The sequence below is a fragment of the Condylostylus longicornis genome, unplaced genomic scaffold, assembly GCF_029603195.1.
Source record: "Condylostylus longicornis isolate FDR11 unplaced genomic scaffold, ASM2960319v2 ptg000135l, whole genome shotgun sequence".
Lineage (NCBI taxonomy): Eukaryota > Metazoa > Arthropoda > Insecta > Diptera > Dolichopodidae > Condylostylus > Condylostylus longicornis.
Window position 1 is genome coordinate 7,764,481 of NW_026578103.1, and position 18,566 is coordinate 7,783,046.

The 18,566-nt window shown below is 21.6% G+C and overlaps 1 long non-coding RNA gene across 1 annotated transcript in view; it reads right to left on the reverse strand.

The window, feature by feature from the left end:
- The window catches only part of LOC129615092 (uncharacterized), a 57,803-nt gene extending 39,554 nt beyond the window's left edge, over positions 1-18,249 (reverse strand). The window contains exons 1-2 of the long non-coding RNA XR_008697434.1: positions 17,297-18,249; positions 6,222-6,760 (exon numbers count right to left, since the gene is read on the reverse strand). This is a non-coding gene — a long non-coding RNA (uncharacterized LOC129615092). The remainder of the gene's footprint in view (positions 1-6,221; positions 6,761-17,296) is intronic.
- Positions 18,250-18,566: the final 317 nt, after the last annotated feature.

Sequence of the window (18,566 nt, forward strand, 5' to 3'; positions counted from 1 at the left end):
AAAAATTTTTAATTTTTCTGTTTAAAGTCGTTATTTTGCTTATGAGATTAAAACTCAGTTCTCAATGTAAATTGTTTTTCAATTTTGTAGTCTTTTTTGTAATATCTATTGATACCGGCTTAGTTTGCGTTTAAATGATTAAAATCAAAATTATAGATTCAAAAACATATGTCCACATCTCTAGTACACCGCATTAATACGTTTTGCCTTATAGAAAGGGCATTCAAATCTATTTGTTTTCTCAGTACACTCTCTGTAATTATATCTCATGGATTTTTAATTTCACATCTTATATTCTCCCAGAAAATAATAGCGTTTGGTAACCTTTGCTACATTTTTTTTATTATATTATGTAGATCTATAAAAATCGAGGTAACTTTGTAATAAAAGTAGTTTTCCTTCAAAATATTTTCAACTTAATTTTTTAATATTATTTTTTCTCGACCAAAAAAGTATAAACTAACCATTCATATTATTTTATAATAATATTTAAAAGAAAAACAAGAAAAAAGAGAGAGAAACAGAAGAAAAAAATGACGTGAGATTTTAAATAATAGATACCGTTATGGTTTTTATATGTAACATACAACTTTTTTCAACTTCATTTTTTTTTGGGCTTTGGCTTTTTAAAAAACTTATGGAAACTATAAAACGAGAAGGTAAAATAAAAATCAATATGGCAAAAGCAAAAAATTGATTTTTGTAAGATGGATCACCTTTACTTTAATATTTATACAAGAAATTAATTGGGTAATTATGTCGAAAGACAAAATCTTTAAAATATGAAAAGTTTTTTTATAAGTGCACAGCGTAAAAAAGTCAAGGGTTTGTGTTAATATTGTTTTTAAATGCAATTTAAATGGTCGATCACAGAATTATAGAAATGATTAAACTAATTTATAATTTGAGTCGGGGAAATGAGTCAAAGAATTTTGGAAATACCGAAATATAAAATCTTGAAAAAGAATATCTGGAGAGAGTTCTACCAAGAACCTAATAATTATGAATTTTTGATGAGTTTCAGCATGATTATTAAAATTTTCTCGAAGGAATTTTGAAATCATGAAATTTTTATGTTGCTAAATAAATTTTGCTGGCAGAAGCGCATGAGAATTTTATTAATTGCATTTAATTTAACCATGAATTGCTACTTACAAAGAAACATACACGAAAACTAAAAAAAAATCTCTGCATAATTACAATTAACCTTGAATGATTAATAATTTGTTGTTATATAATTCCGTTATTACAATCTTGGAATTCATTTTATATTTTTTTGATGTTATTATTATTATTATGAATTATTACAATTGTGTCAAAATGATTTTCTATAATTACCGCTAGGGGGAATAAAAGAAGATGAAAAAAAAAATTTCAATAATAATTGGACGACATTTTATTTATGTAGTTCTTATGTTTTTAATTGAATTGAAAAATGTGATCAAAATGTTATACACGAAGTATAAATGGGTGTGTACAAAAAAACTGCATGTAATTCTGCAAGTATATTGTGGTTTAGAGATTCGAAGTCTCAGATATTATGAAAATTGATTTGAAACTTTATGAAGTGTTAACATTTTTTTGTTTATTATTTGTGGTTTTTCCTTTGTCTTTTTTAATTGTTATAATTTTCTTTATAATAAATACGGAAAGGATAATTTTACCACAATTACATGCTCTATTAATTTTCCATTTAAGATCCTAGATCAGCACGTTTTATTTTGTAATATAATATCATTTTGTTGTACAATATAAAATGTAATTACATTTTATTTTAAATTTTGTTGCAATTGTAAAAATTTTATGTTCTAAAGAAGTTTATCGATACGTCAATATGTTTACGGAGGGCATGAGCACAATTTTTGTATGAACTTTAATTTTAAGCATGGAGAATGTTATATAATGAGAATTTACAAAACAATAGCAATAAAATATATGGCAAGAATCGCAATAAAAATGCGACAATTAAATTTGTGAAAATTCAGAAAATAAGGATTCAAGGCTAAAATATTTCTAAATTAACATATGCAGAGTTCATCAAAGAAAAATATTTTTTCGGTAAATTGATGTATATTCCGCCACATTTTTATATCATGTTTAATCTTCGACCTTTCTATTTTTGCCTCTAAGTTTTTACGACAATATATTGTCTATTAAGTATTTCATTGATATAAATAATTCACTATGCAATTTTTTTTTTATATGATTTTATATTCTGAAATTCGGAAACTGGCGCAACAACGAAATCTATATCTTTTAATACAGAATGATGACGTAAATAGAAAAATTTTCTTTTCATTTGTCGAACACATTTAATTTACGCCCATATTAAAGCAGTGAACAAATCAATGTGGTCTCACATTATTGTTAAACTCATCTAATTTCTCATTTTAGAATTAAGAAATCGAAACAAATTTAAAAATTTAAAAACTGACGGGATACGATTGCTTCATGAGGTACTTCTACTTCTTTTTATATTTTAAATGTTTTCCTGAAATGTTTCGAATAATGCCGCATGTTTTTTAATCACTAACATCTTTTCATGTATTGAGTAATGACTAAAATTTCCAACTCAGAAATTTGAAAATTTTAAATTAAAAATGCCATTCAAAATCATCTTTATGATCACATCTCTTTAAAATATTTCTAGTTCTTGGAAATTTTAGTTTCTATATTTTTTTCTCATTATTGTAAGATTACGATTTTCGAATAAAATTCTATACACATTGAAAATGAAGAAAAACCACATTATTACGTTCACATTATCCAATTTAGTTAAAAAAAAAATTAAATTTTTACTCTTAAGAAAATACGAAAAAAAAATAAGAAAAACAAAATTGTTTTAATCATGCAACTTATTATTCCGAATTAAAAATAGTTAGTCATCATAATTATCTTAGTTAGCAATTAAGTATATGTTAGCTCCGTAATTAATGAAAATATTTTAAGTCCAAAAATTTATACTTACTTTCTATACTGTCGTATAATGCAAATGTTATATGACTAGTAGCTATGCGCATGAATATACAATACATACATATAAAAGCGTTTTAAACTATAAAAATATTTGAATTCCAAATGTTGGTTAAAATTTTGTAAAAATTTAAAATGGAATTTTAAAAAGTACCTATAATGTATTGAAGTTAGTTGTTATGATTAAAGTTATTTTAAAAAGAAAAAATTACGTAGGTTAGGGTACACTCAAATAAATATAATTGATATACACTTAAATAAATTTTTGTATATATAAATATACTTAATGAATCTGGTATAATAATCGGAAAAATATTCAAATTAGTAAGAGATATTTGCGTGTACAATTATTGATGTTTGTATGTTTAAATTTTAATAAAAAATAAAAATATTAACAATTTTTGCATAAAATTTTTTTCAGCTTTTCAACTATTTTAATATCATTTAATTTAATATATATGTATTATATTCTATTATGTACATAATATGTACATATAATGTACTTGTGTAGGCGGAGTAGAAAGAAAACTTCCGTTTTGTACTTTAACAAAACAGCAAAAATGGCTATCTGAAGGTTAAATTATTAATATTTTCTTACTTTTCATTTATGGTAAATGTTAGGGTGTTGTATACCAAATGCTATAAGCGCTACAAGCATCTTATTTGAGACAAATTTTTCATTTAGATATAGAGAGAGAGAGAAGCTTAAAATAATTTTCTATTTACAATCATAGATGTAGATTTTTATATTTATTTTATTTTTAAGTTTTTCAAATATTTTTTCCCAAAAATTAAAGATAATTGAATTTTTTTTTTTCTGCTTTCCCAAACAATAATAATTATTAATGAACGCAAATTGTGCAGGTGTCGTTTTGTTTACTTCTTCTTTACATATTTGTAGCTGTATACATTTTCAAATTGAATGTTAAGGTTGCCTACAAAAAAATAGTTTGTATTTAATATGAAGGTAACAAGAAAAATATTCATTTTAAATTTTTTATATTTTAATAAAATTGTGATTTCCCAATTTCAGTTGAATAGAGTGATAATGTGGGGGAATAATTGACATAGTATATAAGATTTTTTTATTATAATTACGAAGATTTTCAAAAATGCTTAATGCTTGTATAAAGTCACGTATTATACGTGATTCCCTACGCACTAATTAAAATGCGTATGTTCATTGAAATACCATTAAAAGTTTTAAAAACGATTTTTATGTTTACTTATTATAAATATAGACATATTAATTTTTAAGTACCTTCTTGAATTCGCTCATATTTTAAGCATAAACTCGAAATCAAGTTCAAATGAAAAGAGATTTTGGTCGGTTTTTGAAATTGATATATTTTGGTAAAGTTGCAATACATAAGAATTGAATTCTTTGCAAAATTTAAAAATATAATCCAATTCCTTTTTTGTAATTTTGTAAGTTTGGAATCGTAAAGCTACATATAAGAGAGCATATGTCATTTCCATTTTTATTCCAATTCTGTTTCGAGGCAAATTTTGATATAAAATGTATTAGAATACTAAAGTATGAAATATTTTAATTAGATTATAAGACCTACAATTACCAAAATATACGCTAACCAAAATTATTACGTAATAATGTTCAACGCTCACGTAATAGAAAAGTTATTTAACCTCAATTACATAAAAGAAATTCATCAGAATTTCTTACTCTATTCAAGTTTTTATAAATTCCAACCGAACTAAATTGATTTACTGATAATTCCGAATTATTCATACTTATTATATTTAAATTTTAACCCATTTTATAACACTTGCAATTATTATTTACAAAATATGGCAACCATACAATGCGTTAATGTATAATATTTATAAAGAAGGTCACACACTATATGTACTCAATTGTCGCGTATTTTTTACTTAACAGGATTTTAACTCATACATTTTCATTCATTCAAAATACATGACGTATAACTTAATCTTGATGTCATATATAATATTAAATAAAATAAAATAAATATCATTTATTATGACCTAAAATATTTTTTCTACCTAAAATTGTGTAATAGAATTATGCTTTTAATTTAAACGTTTAACCAGCCTTACTAAACACATTTAGAATACAAATAAGCCAAAATATGTAAAGAATACATTGTTACACTTAATTTTGATTTTTTTTTTTTGGTCATATTAAATATAAGGTCTTTTCGTGACTTGTTTACTAAAATTTCAGTAAAAAAAAAAATCATTTAATTCATTCAATCATTTCTTGGTACTAAATTTTTAAGTCTTGTATCAAATTCAGGAGTACAAAATTAAACTAAAAATTTATATGAAGAAATTAAATGAAGTGTAACATATTTTTCATACCTAAAACTGTATGAACAAACTTGTTGTATAGCAACCATTTAGCAACAACAACAAGTACAATACTAATAAATTTAATAAGAAATTCTTTAATTTACACATTTTAATAATTAAAAGAATTTTGTGTAAATTGAAATTTAAAAAAAAAAATATAATCATGTTTTTATTAAAAATATTCAACTAATTGTACAATTAATAAGAGTTGTTTAAATTAAATTTTTAATTTTATATTTTTAAAATAATTATTTAATTAGTAAATAGAATTTGAAAAGTTGCTCTTACATGCTCTACATTTTATATATTATAAAATTTATTATTCAATATAAATACAAATTTATGTATAGAAAAATATTTATAAAATTTGTGCAACAACAAAAATAAAATATTTATTTTATATAATTTTGCTAATAAATTAATTTAATTAGTTTAATTATTTATTTATAAAAATATTAAAATTTAATTTTAAAATAAAAATTGTGAATTGTTGTGGTTCTTATTGTGAATTTTTGAATGGTGGTGATATTTTTGTTAATTATTTTAGTTAATATTAATTAATTTGTTTGAAATTCCAATTACCGCATGTTAAAATATATTTTATATTGTGCTATACATAAGATTATATAAAAATATTGAATAAAATTATTTTTAAATATAATTTTTATCTATTATTTTGATTTATTTAATTAATTTATCAAATATTGTGCATAATTTTAAAATTTGGTTTTTATTTTATTTTAAAAAACTTCATATATTTCTACCAATTTGTGTAAAAGTGTATAGGTAACAAAACTACAAAAGTTTTTGAAGAAATAAACTAAGTATTCAAACTACTTTTTATTTACAAAATTATTTAAAAAAATTTTAATTAAAAATATTTTATTAAATATTTTATTTTTAAATTTTATTACCAATTTATCATCGACTTGCATGTCTTCGTTAAACTGGGCGGTTGTAGTTTGTATTTTCTCTATATTTGTTTTTTTTTTTTAACTTAATATATTTAAAGTTGTTGGTTTTTGTTGGTGTTTCTTTAATTAACCTTAGTTCTTTTTTTATTCTTAAATAAAACTAAAAATACTAACAAATTTGAAAATTTACTTTTAAATTTTTAAAATTTTGTTTTTACTTTTGTCTTTTTCCCTTTTATTTCAATTAATTTTCTTATTCTAATTGTGTTTTTTTTTTAAATGTAATATGAAAAATAAATTTCGTTGTACACTTTTTCAATAAATTGATTTTTTAATTTAGAAGTATTTTTTTCACTAAATTCAATTCACTTTTTATTGCCAATTTGTAGTTTTTAAAAAACAATTTTTTTTTATTTTTAGTTATTCTTTTCAAAAATTGCTCTTCTCTCTACTTATTAAAAGTTGTTTATTAAAAAAAACTGGAATTGTTTCAAGTTCTAATTATAAAATTCACTTTAGTTTTTTTTGTCATTTCTTTGCTGAAAATAAATAAATAAATAATAATTCTTATCCAAAACTAAATATTCAAGAATTCTATAAATTTTTAATATTAAAAATTATTGTTTTAAGACTTTTATTGCTCTTATTCATGAATTCATGTTTGTTTTTATTTATATTTTAATTCAAATTTTAAAATTTGAATTTGTTCTTATTCTAATTTGGTATTTTGTATTATAAATGTTCAATTATATATTGTTTATCGTTCACAATTTTAATCTCATATTGTCACAAATTGCTTCAGTTTAAGTCTTCATTTCCATACATTTTTTTTATTAAAACCATAGTCTTCTTTATTAACTTGAATATTATACTAGAAAATGTTCATTTCATATTTAATTTTATTTTATAATTTTTAATTCAAATTATTTATAATTATTAAATTATTATTTGTATAATTGTAATATTTTATATTTAATAATTATTTAATTATTATAATTAATTAACACCGATGATTTTATGATGATTTTGCATTAATTTCAAATATGAAAACAGAATGTATGTATAGAGATTTTGTTTTTTTATATGGAATAGTTCATGTAATGGATTAATATTTTTTAATGAAATTTTTTTAATTATGCATAGCTAAAAATCACAAAAATTTTCAACAACAACAATACTCAAATTAATTTTCAATCCGAATAGAAAATTAATTTTATATTAGAAAAGAATCAAAAATATACTCGTACACCCGATATTCATTAATTCTAAATTTAATTTAATTTTTATATTACGAATTTCATACTAAGTCTAAATCCAATTTCATTTTAAGTCTAAAACTCTCCCAAACGAGCTTTTTTTTGCATTCATTTTCATTTAATCTGATAAAAACATGAAATGTGTAATTATTTGTTGTTCTCCACAAAAAAAAAAAACAAACATTTGTGTGATCTCGCATTCATTATGCAACGACCTATAAGAACATCATTTAAATTAAATGTTTATTTGAAAAAAAAATTAAAAAAAAAACGCGAAAATAAAATGTGCTTTTTCAATTCAAAACAATTCAAAAATGTTAAGCGAATGACAGAATGCATTTTATAAATGTGACGGTGTGGACGGTGTCGTTAAGGTTTTGTTATTTTTGTCTTATTTTTTTTTATTCTACTTAATATTTTAAATGAACTTGAATTTTGATTAATTTTTAATTGAACCTACTTAGCTTTTGTAATTAGAATTTATTTTGTATTTATAATTAGATTTGCTGCACTGGCTGCTAATAAAATATTGGAAGTTTTAAAAAATTACACAAAATTGAGTCATCGCTCAAGTAACTCAAGTAACAATTAAAGATTTTGAATTTTTAATATTTTTATTGAAGTGCAATGCAACAAAAAGGTCACTTTTAAAAAAAAGAAATACTGTAATAAAATAAAAATTAATTTTTAATGTTAAAATTATAGGGTTGTCAACAGTTCTGATTGTTTCTGATTTTCTCAAAATTTTTCTTTTTTTTCTATCGGAATTGAGAATATTTACATGGGAGGAAGAGTAAAATCTAATAATTTGTTTTAGTCAATTTTACTAGTTTTATTGTATTCAGTGTCTTAAATTTGAACATAATTCTCTGAATCTGACGAAGTTGAGTTTAAAATCTGTTAAAATACTTTTATAGTACATTTAACTTAAAGACTTTCTAACGTATCTAATTATACTTATTATTTTTTTTTGAGAGATTATTTTAAATTCAAATTTTTTGAATCTGGCAACCCTACTTATAACAGAAAAATTAAATAAAATTCAATTGTCATCTTTTATATTTTATGCCGAAATCTTTATGCGTTTCAATATTAGTTGTAAAAAATATTTAAGAATAAACTAAATAAGATTTTAAAATTTAATAATCAAGTTATGCTAATTTTAAAAATATACGACAGAAAGAATAATGTACAATAGACCTTTAAGTAAATTTTTTTGCATCCTAAATGTAGAACAACACCCTTAAACTCATTTAATTTACAATGAAGTTTTAACAACCTTATTTGAAGTCATAAAAACGAATTTAATTTTTTAAAATTATTAATTTGTTCTCAATTTCATTATTTTCAGTACCTTACCTTTATTTTAATGGTAAACTTTTATTAATTTTTTAGCATTAATTTTTTAGCATAAATATTTATGCTGTTTCGTGAAATCTTTTATATCAAACAATATTTAGTTCTAAATATTAAGTAATCAAGTTAATTACATATATTTAATATATTTTATTTGTTATAAAGATTGCAGAGTTAATTTTAGAATTTACTTAAATAAATAAGTTTTTATATGGGAATTAACCAGAGATCAGCGGCTAAGAATAAAAACGTAATAAATGTAGGTATTCATTTCTTAATTACAATAATTTTTGCTACCTTTAGCTTTAAAATTTTTGTTAATAAAATTTATTACATAAGCTTAAATAAAATAATTATAATAATATAAAATTTGCATGCCCCTTTTATTAATACTAAAAATCAGATTTCAATATTAACTTCACATAGTGTGATAAAATTAATATGACCGAAAATTTTTATGTCGTTGAATTTTAATAAATTCTTAATAAAGTTTTCGTTTTATTGTTGATTAACAGCTGGTGTCACTTCAGTTTCAAGTCAGTTTCAGTTCGACCAAGTTTATTTGAACTAAATTTAATCGAAGTGGTACTATTGTAAATGTAAAATAATATTGAAAGAATTATAAAATCTTTGCGAATCTTGTGAGGCAAATCAGAATTGAAACAAAAAATGGTACTAAAATGGTGTGTTCAAAATAAGAATTTCTGTTCAACACTCCCACGAAATAGTAATGGAAACCTTATAATATTTTAAATTGCATACAAGCAAATATTATAACAAAAAATTAAAAGCTAATTAAGTTAATTATTAAAAATACAACTATAATTATGAAATACGGCAGTAACTGATATTAATAAATGCTAGCAGCTGGTGCAAAATATGAAAAAAATAGAATTTGAAGTAAAAAAACATAATCGAATGTGTAAATCTGTAATTATTTTGATTAAATATCATGAATGTGTCGCAAATTCACATTCATTGATTTGGTGTTTTAAAAAAAAAAATATAAAAAAAATTATCAAATACAAACGTTTCATAGCCAATAATTTATTTTTTTTTTTTTGCAAAATTACATTTTGCACGACAAGCTTAAATAACGGACATCCGATTAATTTGTATATTTTATATACATAAATAAATTTTAAAAGGTTATATAATTGTTAATATCATTATTATGTAATTGTACGAGTATATAAATTTAAGTTCAAGGAGAACGTTAATAAAGCATGTATGTATGCAAGTACATTATAGAAGTAATTGATGTTATAACTAAGAATTTTCTTATTTTTGTAAAATGCTAAAAGTGAACTTGTGATGCGTAAGGCATAAGTATTTTATATGAATTGAAAATTTTTATGTCATTAGCAATTTAATAATAATTTTGAAAAATATTATTATAATTCTTGTATAATTGCCCTATCCATTTACTAAAGAATGAAATCTAATTCTCTGAGAAGAGGTTTTAAAAGAAAAATCTTAAAGATTTCTGTATGTAATTACTTGAAATTCGAGTAAAAATAATTATGATTTTGTTATAAATATTTTCCAATTATTTCTAATTTTATAAAATAAAATTGCCGCAACGTAACCGTAGTACTTTTTGCTGCTATTCACTCAATTTCAGCAAATAATTTAGAGTATATGTGAAAAAATTAAATGACACTTACTGCGGAGTTGAACTCCAAATTCCAAATGACCTATCTGAATAACTTAGCATCTCTAATCAAAAAATGTTGTTTTATTTAAAATTTATTTGAAATCTTCTATGCAAATATTAAACAAATTAACCTTAAAGACACAATAATTAATTATAACAATTTTCTTATTTATTTTACATGATGTTAAAGTTTTAAGAAAGTTTCATTTGATTTTATACAGCAAAAATCAGTTATTTGGGTCGTGAAAAGGGCAAACATTTTTGTAAATCATTATTATTGCTATAAAATGTTCGAAATTTATAACATTTATTGCATTTTATAAAACTAAATTTAAATCTAAATAAATTTCTGTTAAAATTATGCCACAAAAATATTAAAAATGATAATTGCAGATCCCATTTCGACTTTGATAATAAGATAAAAGAACAATAATTTCTAAGAACAAGTTGTTGGGAAGATAAACGAAGCAAAATCTCTTGTCTAATTTTTACCTACTCTGTGATTTCATTTGAGAAAGAACCTAATATTTTGAAATTTCGAATTATTTTGAAATTATTAATGTTTTCAACAGATTATTGTAACAGAAAAGTTTATTTTAATATTGTTATATTTGTCAATATATTGGTATACCAGTATATACGTGTACATGATTTTGTTCACTTTTAGTTCTCATACTGCAATAATTTTGTTGGATTCAGGAATTCGTAATGGTCATGTTATTATGTAGTTTAAGATTTTCTTATTTTCATGCTCATTTTTTTTTTTTCTTTAAAGATGCTCGTCTGATCTTTGTACAAGTATAAAGTAAATATTCTTTTTTCTATTCTATTTTTATATTTTATTACAAGTTTTTTTTTTTTATTATTTTTAAACATTTTCTTTACAACCTATTTTACTAGTAATTTGGCATAAAATCAAGTTCAAAACGAGAAGTGCTGCTGTTGTCTGTATATAGTTAAAGTAACAAAACTGAATAAAAAATAAAATAAAAATAGGCACGGTACAAGTAAAATTGCCTGAAAATTAATGTTGTTTACAAGATCACATACAATTGAATATAAAATAAATCTCAATACGTGTAATGGTTTTTTAGTTTATATTGAAAATATTTGTACATACATATAAATGTAATATGGATGCATCCATTTGTATATATAGCACAGAATTTTATAAGAAAAAACCAAAAATACCAATTTAATAAAATAAATTCAAAAAAAAAAATGAAAATGAAAATTGTATTGGTAAAGATCTTAAAAAGAATTGTCGTTATTTTTGTCGGTAGTTAAAGATCTCATAGTTACTTTTATTTTGTTATTTTTATTTTATTTTTAGGGTTGTTTATGCTATAAAGAACCTAAATTTTTTACTTTTGTTTAAATCAATTTTAAAATTGTTGCAATTGTATTTTGGTTTTCAAGTTATAAAAATAAAATTGTACAGAGAAGCTGAAGACTATGTAAAGGACCATTTTACTATTATGGTATGAATTGGTCTAATAAACCAAATATGCACATACCCAATGTTTTTTCACTTTTGTACATAATGTAAGTTGTTGTATATAAACATCACAAATTTGGCCAGCAGTTGCTTAAAGAGTAGCTTTATTTGCATCTCCATTACTTTGAATTAAAATTCATTTTTTTTTTTCTGAAATTAGATGGTTTCGGTGGTCTGTTGAAGGTATAATAAACTATCTACCCTGAATATTTGTATTTTTTTTATATTTTTGAAAAAGGAAAGTTACTTGATTTCAAAATTTAAAATTCAAATGTTTAAAATGGAAATTGTCCCCGTAAACAATGGGGGTTTACTAAATTGAGATTTTTGTTTTTGAATTTGCATGCTAAATACATAGATAGACATTTGCAACACAATCAATTTGACATTACGTAAATGAATCATATTAATTTCATGTAGGTTAACGGGGAACGTTCTCAAAATTAGTATAATACATTAACATTAATGTTCGTTTAGTTTCAGCTTTAACCATTTATGATTAAAAGGCATAAATTGTTATAAAAGGAACTGCACCCTTAAGATTTTCATTTCGTAATTAAGTAAAATTTGTTCTGCTGTAAAGCATTACAAGTTTTAAATTTGTTCTTTTCCTTTTTTGTTGTTCAAGTTGAAAAGTATTTTTTACAATGTTCTTTCATAAAGCTTTTGTTGTCCGTCTATATAATGAGTGATTTTCAATATTTACTTAATTATGTAGAATGCTATGAGTAGAAAAATTTTTTACTCTTAATTTATTTAGGATTTTTCTTAAAAATAATTAAGTAATTGGCACAAAAATTTTTACTAAAAAAGTAATTGAATTGAAGATTTTTTTGCGGCCATAATGGAATTTTTCAAAGGAAAAAACAACACAAAATTCAAATGAACTCTGAGCAAATGAAACTCAGTTAGAAATAAGAACCGTCGGTATTCTTAACAGATCCTTTTCTTGGAAATTAACTATTAATCAAATTCTATTGCGATTAATTCTAAAAAAATTAGAAATTTTATTGTGACTGAAAGCAAGAATTCAGATTTTTAAAGAAATTTAGTGCTATTAACTATAACTTAATGTCTAAATTCACAAAAATTTCTGATTCAGACGGAAGTTTTTAACGAACTTAACTAAGGTACCCATATGAAAATTGTACTTATTCATACAGGAATTAACTAGAATACTTAATACTTGAATCAGTCAAGGATGTCGAATATTAAAAAATATTTTAAGTTGACACATTTTAACTAAAAATGTTAATGTTTAATTTAAATTTCGTCTTACTTCTAAGCTATTCTGTAATTACAATACGAATTACTCTCTTATTTTATCGTACAGTACAACCTCTTAATAAAAAACAATTTGAACAAATTTATTTTTCAATTATATTATTTTTTATTTGAATACCTTTTTTTTGCAAGTTTAACATGCAAACAATGTTGCTTTTTTTCGCAGGGTACGCAAATATTTTAATTTTGTTTTACTTAATTTGAATGTTAAACTCATATAAATCAATTTCCGAAAACACGAGGTGAAAGGAAGGTGGAAGTATGAAATGGGCAGGTAATAAACAAAAAACAGAATAACAACCATTGTATATTACCAATAAATGTTTGTAAAACCAATCGTAAAATAAATATAATGAAATTTGTTTTATTCAAGTAAAGAACATTAAATTAAGGCTGTAAATTATACTCGTATAAGAAGAATTTCAAGCAAAAAATTGGTGTTTTTTTCTCTGTTAATTTGGTTTTGTGCCTTTTTTTTCTGAAAATTTTTACATTTTATTTGTTTTAGTTCTTATTCTGCGGTTTATTTTTAATTTTATGCACTTATTGGTTCATTTAATATGAAATGGTATCTATATGGTAGTTAAATAAGTAGTAGCTGTGACATAGTAAAAGGAATTCATGATAACTAAGTAGAGAGTGAACGAGCGTATGAAAAACAAAATCTTTTATTATTGCACTTTAGTTTTATTAGATTGTTTTGCAAGGTCGGCTTCAAGTAAACATTAAAAAAAGAATCAAAATAGAAAAAAAAAATTTAGAATAAAAAATTCATGTTGCAGTTTGTTCTTCTATAATGTCTGACAAAAATCAATTACCTCTTGTTTTTTCTGCTTTTACGAAATGATGTTTTTATAAAGCTACAATTAATTTAAGAGTTTAGGAGGAAAAAAAAAAAAGAATTAAACTATGACCTGTTCCTAGCTAATTTCTGATTATATATTTTTAATCCTTATTTTCTTAGCTTCTTCTTTTAAATATATGAAAGATTCAAGTGAGAAACCTTAAAACTCTATATTGTAATAATAATATTATAAATATCTACTTATATAGAACTGCTTACACGATATTTTAATCCCAGTTTTATTAAATTCACAAACCTATTTAACGATATTTTAATTAAGGATTTAATTGTGTTTATTTAAAGATGAATTTGTTTTAAAGAACAAATTATACTAACAGGCTTATTACTTAAGCTTATAAAAGTACAGGTATGTATTAAGGTAAATTTTTTTAAAAATTAATTGAGACCGTATTATATCGCAAGTAGATGTATTCAAATCTATCATAGAATTCAATTTAATAACTTTATTAATAATTTTGAGAAAAGAAAAGCTAACAAGAAATTGATAACTGGTCGATTGAAATACTTTGTAATAACTCTCAAAATGAAAATAAATTTATGCAACATTCTTAATTAAAATTTTTGCAGTAGAAGATACATTCATCAATATTACTCAACTTCAAATTTTATTTGGAAAAAAAGTTAGGTTTAAATTTCAATCGAAATATTTGAAATACAAAATTTTTGAAACAAAATACAAATTTTTTGATTCAAATTTTTTTTTCTTCAAAATTCAAAACTTCAAAATTTTCTACTAATGCGATTTAAAATCTTATTATTTTTTTTTCTAGAAATAACAACATGAAAATTTTTAGCAGAAATATTAATTCGAAAATTTTATGTTTCAAATTTCCTGCTCCCAATTCACGTGAATTTAGTTTTAATTGATTTTGCTTTGATAATTCATTCGTTCATAATTTCTGTTAACAACTAACAAGAAGCTTAAATTGAAAATTATTCAATAATTTACTTGAAGGTGATTTTATAAGGGAATTATAGTTTAAGATTTGCTTAGATATTTAAATACACAAAAATCCGAAAACTCAAATGTGTGCTATAAATTGTAAATTAAAAATTTCAAATAAATTTCTTAATAATAATTAAAATATTTATAAATTCAAAAATAGCAAAATAAATAATCCATTTGACTCCATTTTAATATGAAATTCAAAAGAAAATATTCCACATTGAGTGCCTGTAATAATTGAAGAAATTCAGACGAAATTTTTTCTTTAAAAATTTCGCTTGAATATTTTGAATGATGAAAAATTTTTAACATTTCATTTCACTTTTCACATTTGTGTGAGAAAACATTGAAAAAAAAATTAAAAATATTTTTATAATTTTCTTGTTTTAATTTCTAAAGCAAAAAAAATTCACTTTAAATTTTTTAGATAATTTTCAAATATAAATTTTAATCACTTTTATTTTTATATTGAAAAGCACGATTTTTTATTTAAATAAATTATTTCTTTAAATTTATTTTTATGAAAAAAAAAAACAAAAAAATTCGTAGTATGAGAATCACGATTTAAAAAATTGAGAGAGAGAAAAAAAAAATGCAAAAATATTTTTTGATAAAAATCAAGAATTTTTTTTCACAATAATTTACCAGTTTTTTTTTGTTCTTATTATTTTTAATACTATTTTTAATCCTTTTTCAATATACTCTATATCCTTTGTAATTTTTCTTATTATTCTATGGGCGTAACAAGTCTATTCTATTTTTAGAATAATTCTGAATTTTATTTGTTTATGCATTCTTTAATTTTTTTATTTTATACTTTTTTTTATATCTTTTTAAAGGCTACAAAGAGGTGAAGTTTATTTTAATGTTTAAAATTAAAAAATAGCTCCTAGCAATCACAACTTGTTATTAAAATTACAAAGTTAAACGAAAAAAAAAAAATTTAAAAACACTCCCGATTTGTTTTTTTTATTTTAATGTAGACGCAATAAAATATTTTTCTTATTTTTTTAAATTCTAGTTGTAATATAAAACTTAAAAAAAATTTGGTCTAAAAATATTTAAAAAATTTTTCTAATAATTCCTAAATAAAAAAACCCATTTTTAAAAATTGAAATAATTTTTATTTTTCAGTGAAGAATAAATTTTTTAAAAATGTTAAAGAGGGAAAATTTTAAAATACCATCTTCAAATATAAAAAAAAATTAATAATGAAAAAATTTTTATTAAAATGTGACCATAATGGCACAATATCCAGAGATCTAGCTCAAAAAAAGAATTAAGAAGACGCAGGAGCAATCTGAAATTTTCAAACCATTCAACACATTTAAATAAACGTCTTTTATATTTCTTTCAAAATTTCTTAGGATCCTGAAAAATCTAGAATTATTCTAGAAAGCATCAACTCTAAAGATGTAAAAAATTCTTCACTGCAAAAATTGGAATGAATTTTCTAAAATTTTCCCTTATAACTCCAATTATTTGCATATTTAAAAAATATTTTTATAAAATTCAAATTTTAATAGTGAAAAAGGATTAAAAAAAAAATTAAAAATAAAAAAGAAAATTACTAGTTTATTTTATTTTTTCTCTTATTTTTTAAAAATAAAATTCACTTAAAAAAAATTTTTTTTAATTTTAATTTTTTTTTTTTTTAATTTTGTGATTTTTAGCAATTAATTTGTGATAATTTTTGTTTTAAATTTTGTTTTTTCTTAATTTTTTTTTAATTTCAGGTTAGTAGAGGCGTTTATAATTTTTTCAAGCATATTTAAAAAAAAAAATAAAATTAATTAATTAATTAATTATTAATTAATTAATCCAAGCAAGTTATGAAGCACTTTTTCTTTTTATCGCTTTAATTATTTTAAGAAATTTTTAATTTTAGCGATTTTATTTAAAAAAAAAAATTATGCATAATTATTCTATGATCATTATTAATCACATTTAATTAAAATTTTTTTTTTTTTTGTCAATTGTTTTAAATTTTCATTTTATATTTTGTATTTTTCGGTTATTTTATTAAAATTAAAATTTTATTTTATTTATTTATTAATCCATAATCGTTTTATAATATTATCCATTTTCCATAGTAATAAAAAAAAATTTAATTAAATAATTAAAAATAAATGAAATTCGAAGACGTAAAAATTAGACAAAAAAAAAAAGCGTTATTAAAGCAAAAATAAGGATAATGATTATAAAACACTCACCATTCACCATGGCCTAAACGCCACAGTGTTTTTCTTTTATTTTTTAAAATAATTAATTTGATAATTTTTGTTTCTTTTCTTCAAATTATTTTTATTCTTTCATAAAATTCAAAATCTTTCACGATATTTTAAATATTTTTAATAAAATTCTTTATTTCTTATTTTCTTTTTTAAATAATTTTTTTTTAATTAAAAATTATAAAGAAAACCATATAAAATAATACGCGAGTCTTTTTTTTTTTTTGTTTTTTTTTTATAACATTTATGGTGTATGCAATAAATATTATGTAATTGATTTTTTTTTATTTCTTTTAATTTAAATTATTAATTTTTTTTTATTCTTTTCTTTTTTAATACGGCACTGTATTCCCCGAGCACTTGTGCTTCACTCGAAGTCTAAAGAATGACTGAAAATTTTTTAAAAATATTATTGAGAAAATATTTTTTTTTTTTTCAATATTGCAGCTTCACTTTAGCTTCACTTTATGATATTTTTGCACAAGTCACTTGAAAAAGCTTTTCCTACTTACAAAAAACGAAAAACTTAAAATACACCAACATAAGAAATCCAAATTGTTTGCTAATGATTCGATGAAACAGCAGAAACAAAAAAAACAAGAATAAATAAAATAAATAAAAAAAAAAATTATAATAACAGTATAAAAATCGCAACAGTTTAAACTTCAAAACTATGATGTTGTTTGAAAGCTTTTGAAGTATGAAATTTTTCCGTTTCTCAGAGTTACTTTTCAACTCTTATAACTTTTGTTATACGAAAAAAAAATTATTTTTCAAAATCAAATTGAATCTTTTTTTTGTTTTTTGTATATTTCTCTTCTCTTCTCCTCTCTCACTATTTCAACACAATGAAAAAAAAAAACAATTTAGAAGAAAAAAAATTCTTTCTTTCTTTTTATATCCGCGACGTGTAGCGGAACATCCTTACACGTCAAAATACCACGATACTCTGCTAATGTTAAAAGAAAACCAAATTTTAATTTTCCTACAAAAATCTTTCTTATAAGATACTAAAAAAATTTTACTCAGCCAAAACAAAAAAAAAACATAATTTACCATTCATTTGCCATAGCTGAATTTGCTTCTTAACTCTAAAATCTTCTAATACCAGTAATAAAACAAAAGACAGAAACATCAGAAAAAAAAAAAAACAAAAAATTCCTAATTTTTTAACTCTTTTCATTTCTCGAAATATTTCTCAAATCAATTTGAATTCATTTGGTTTCTCATTCTCTCTTTTTACCGTTTTTAA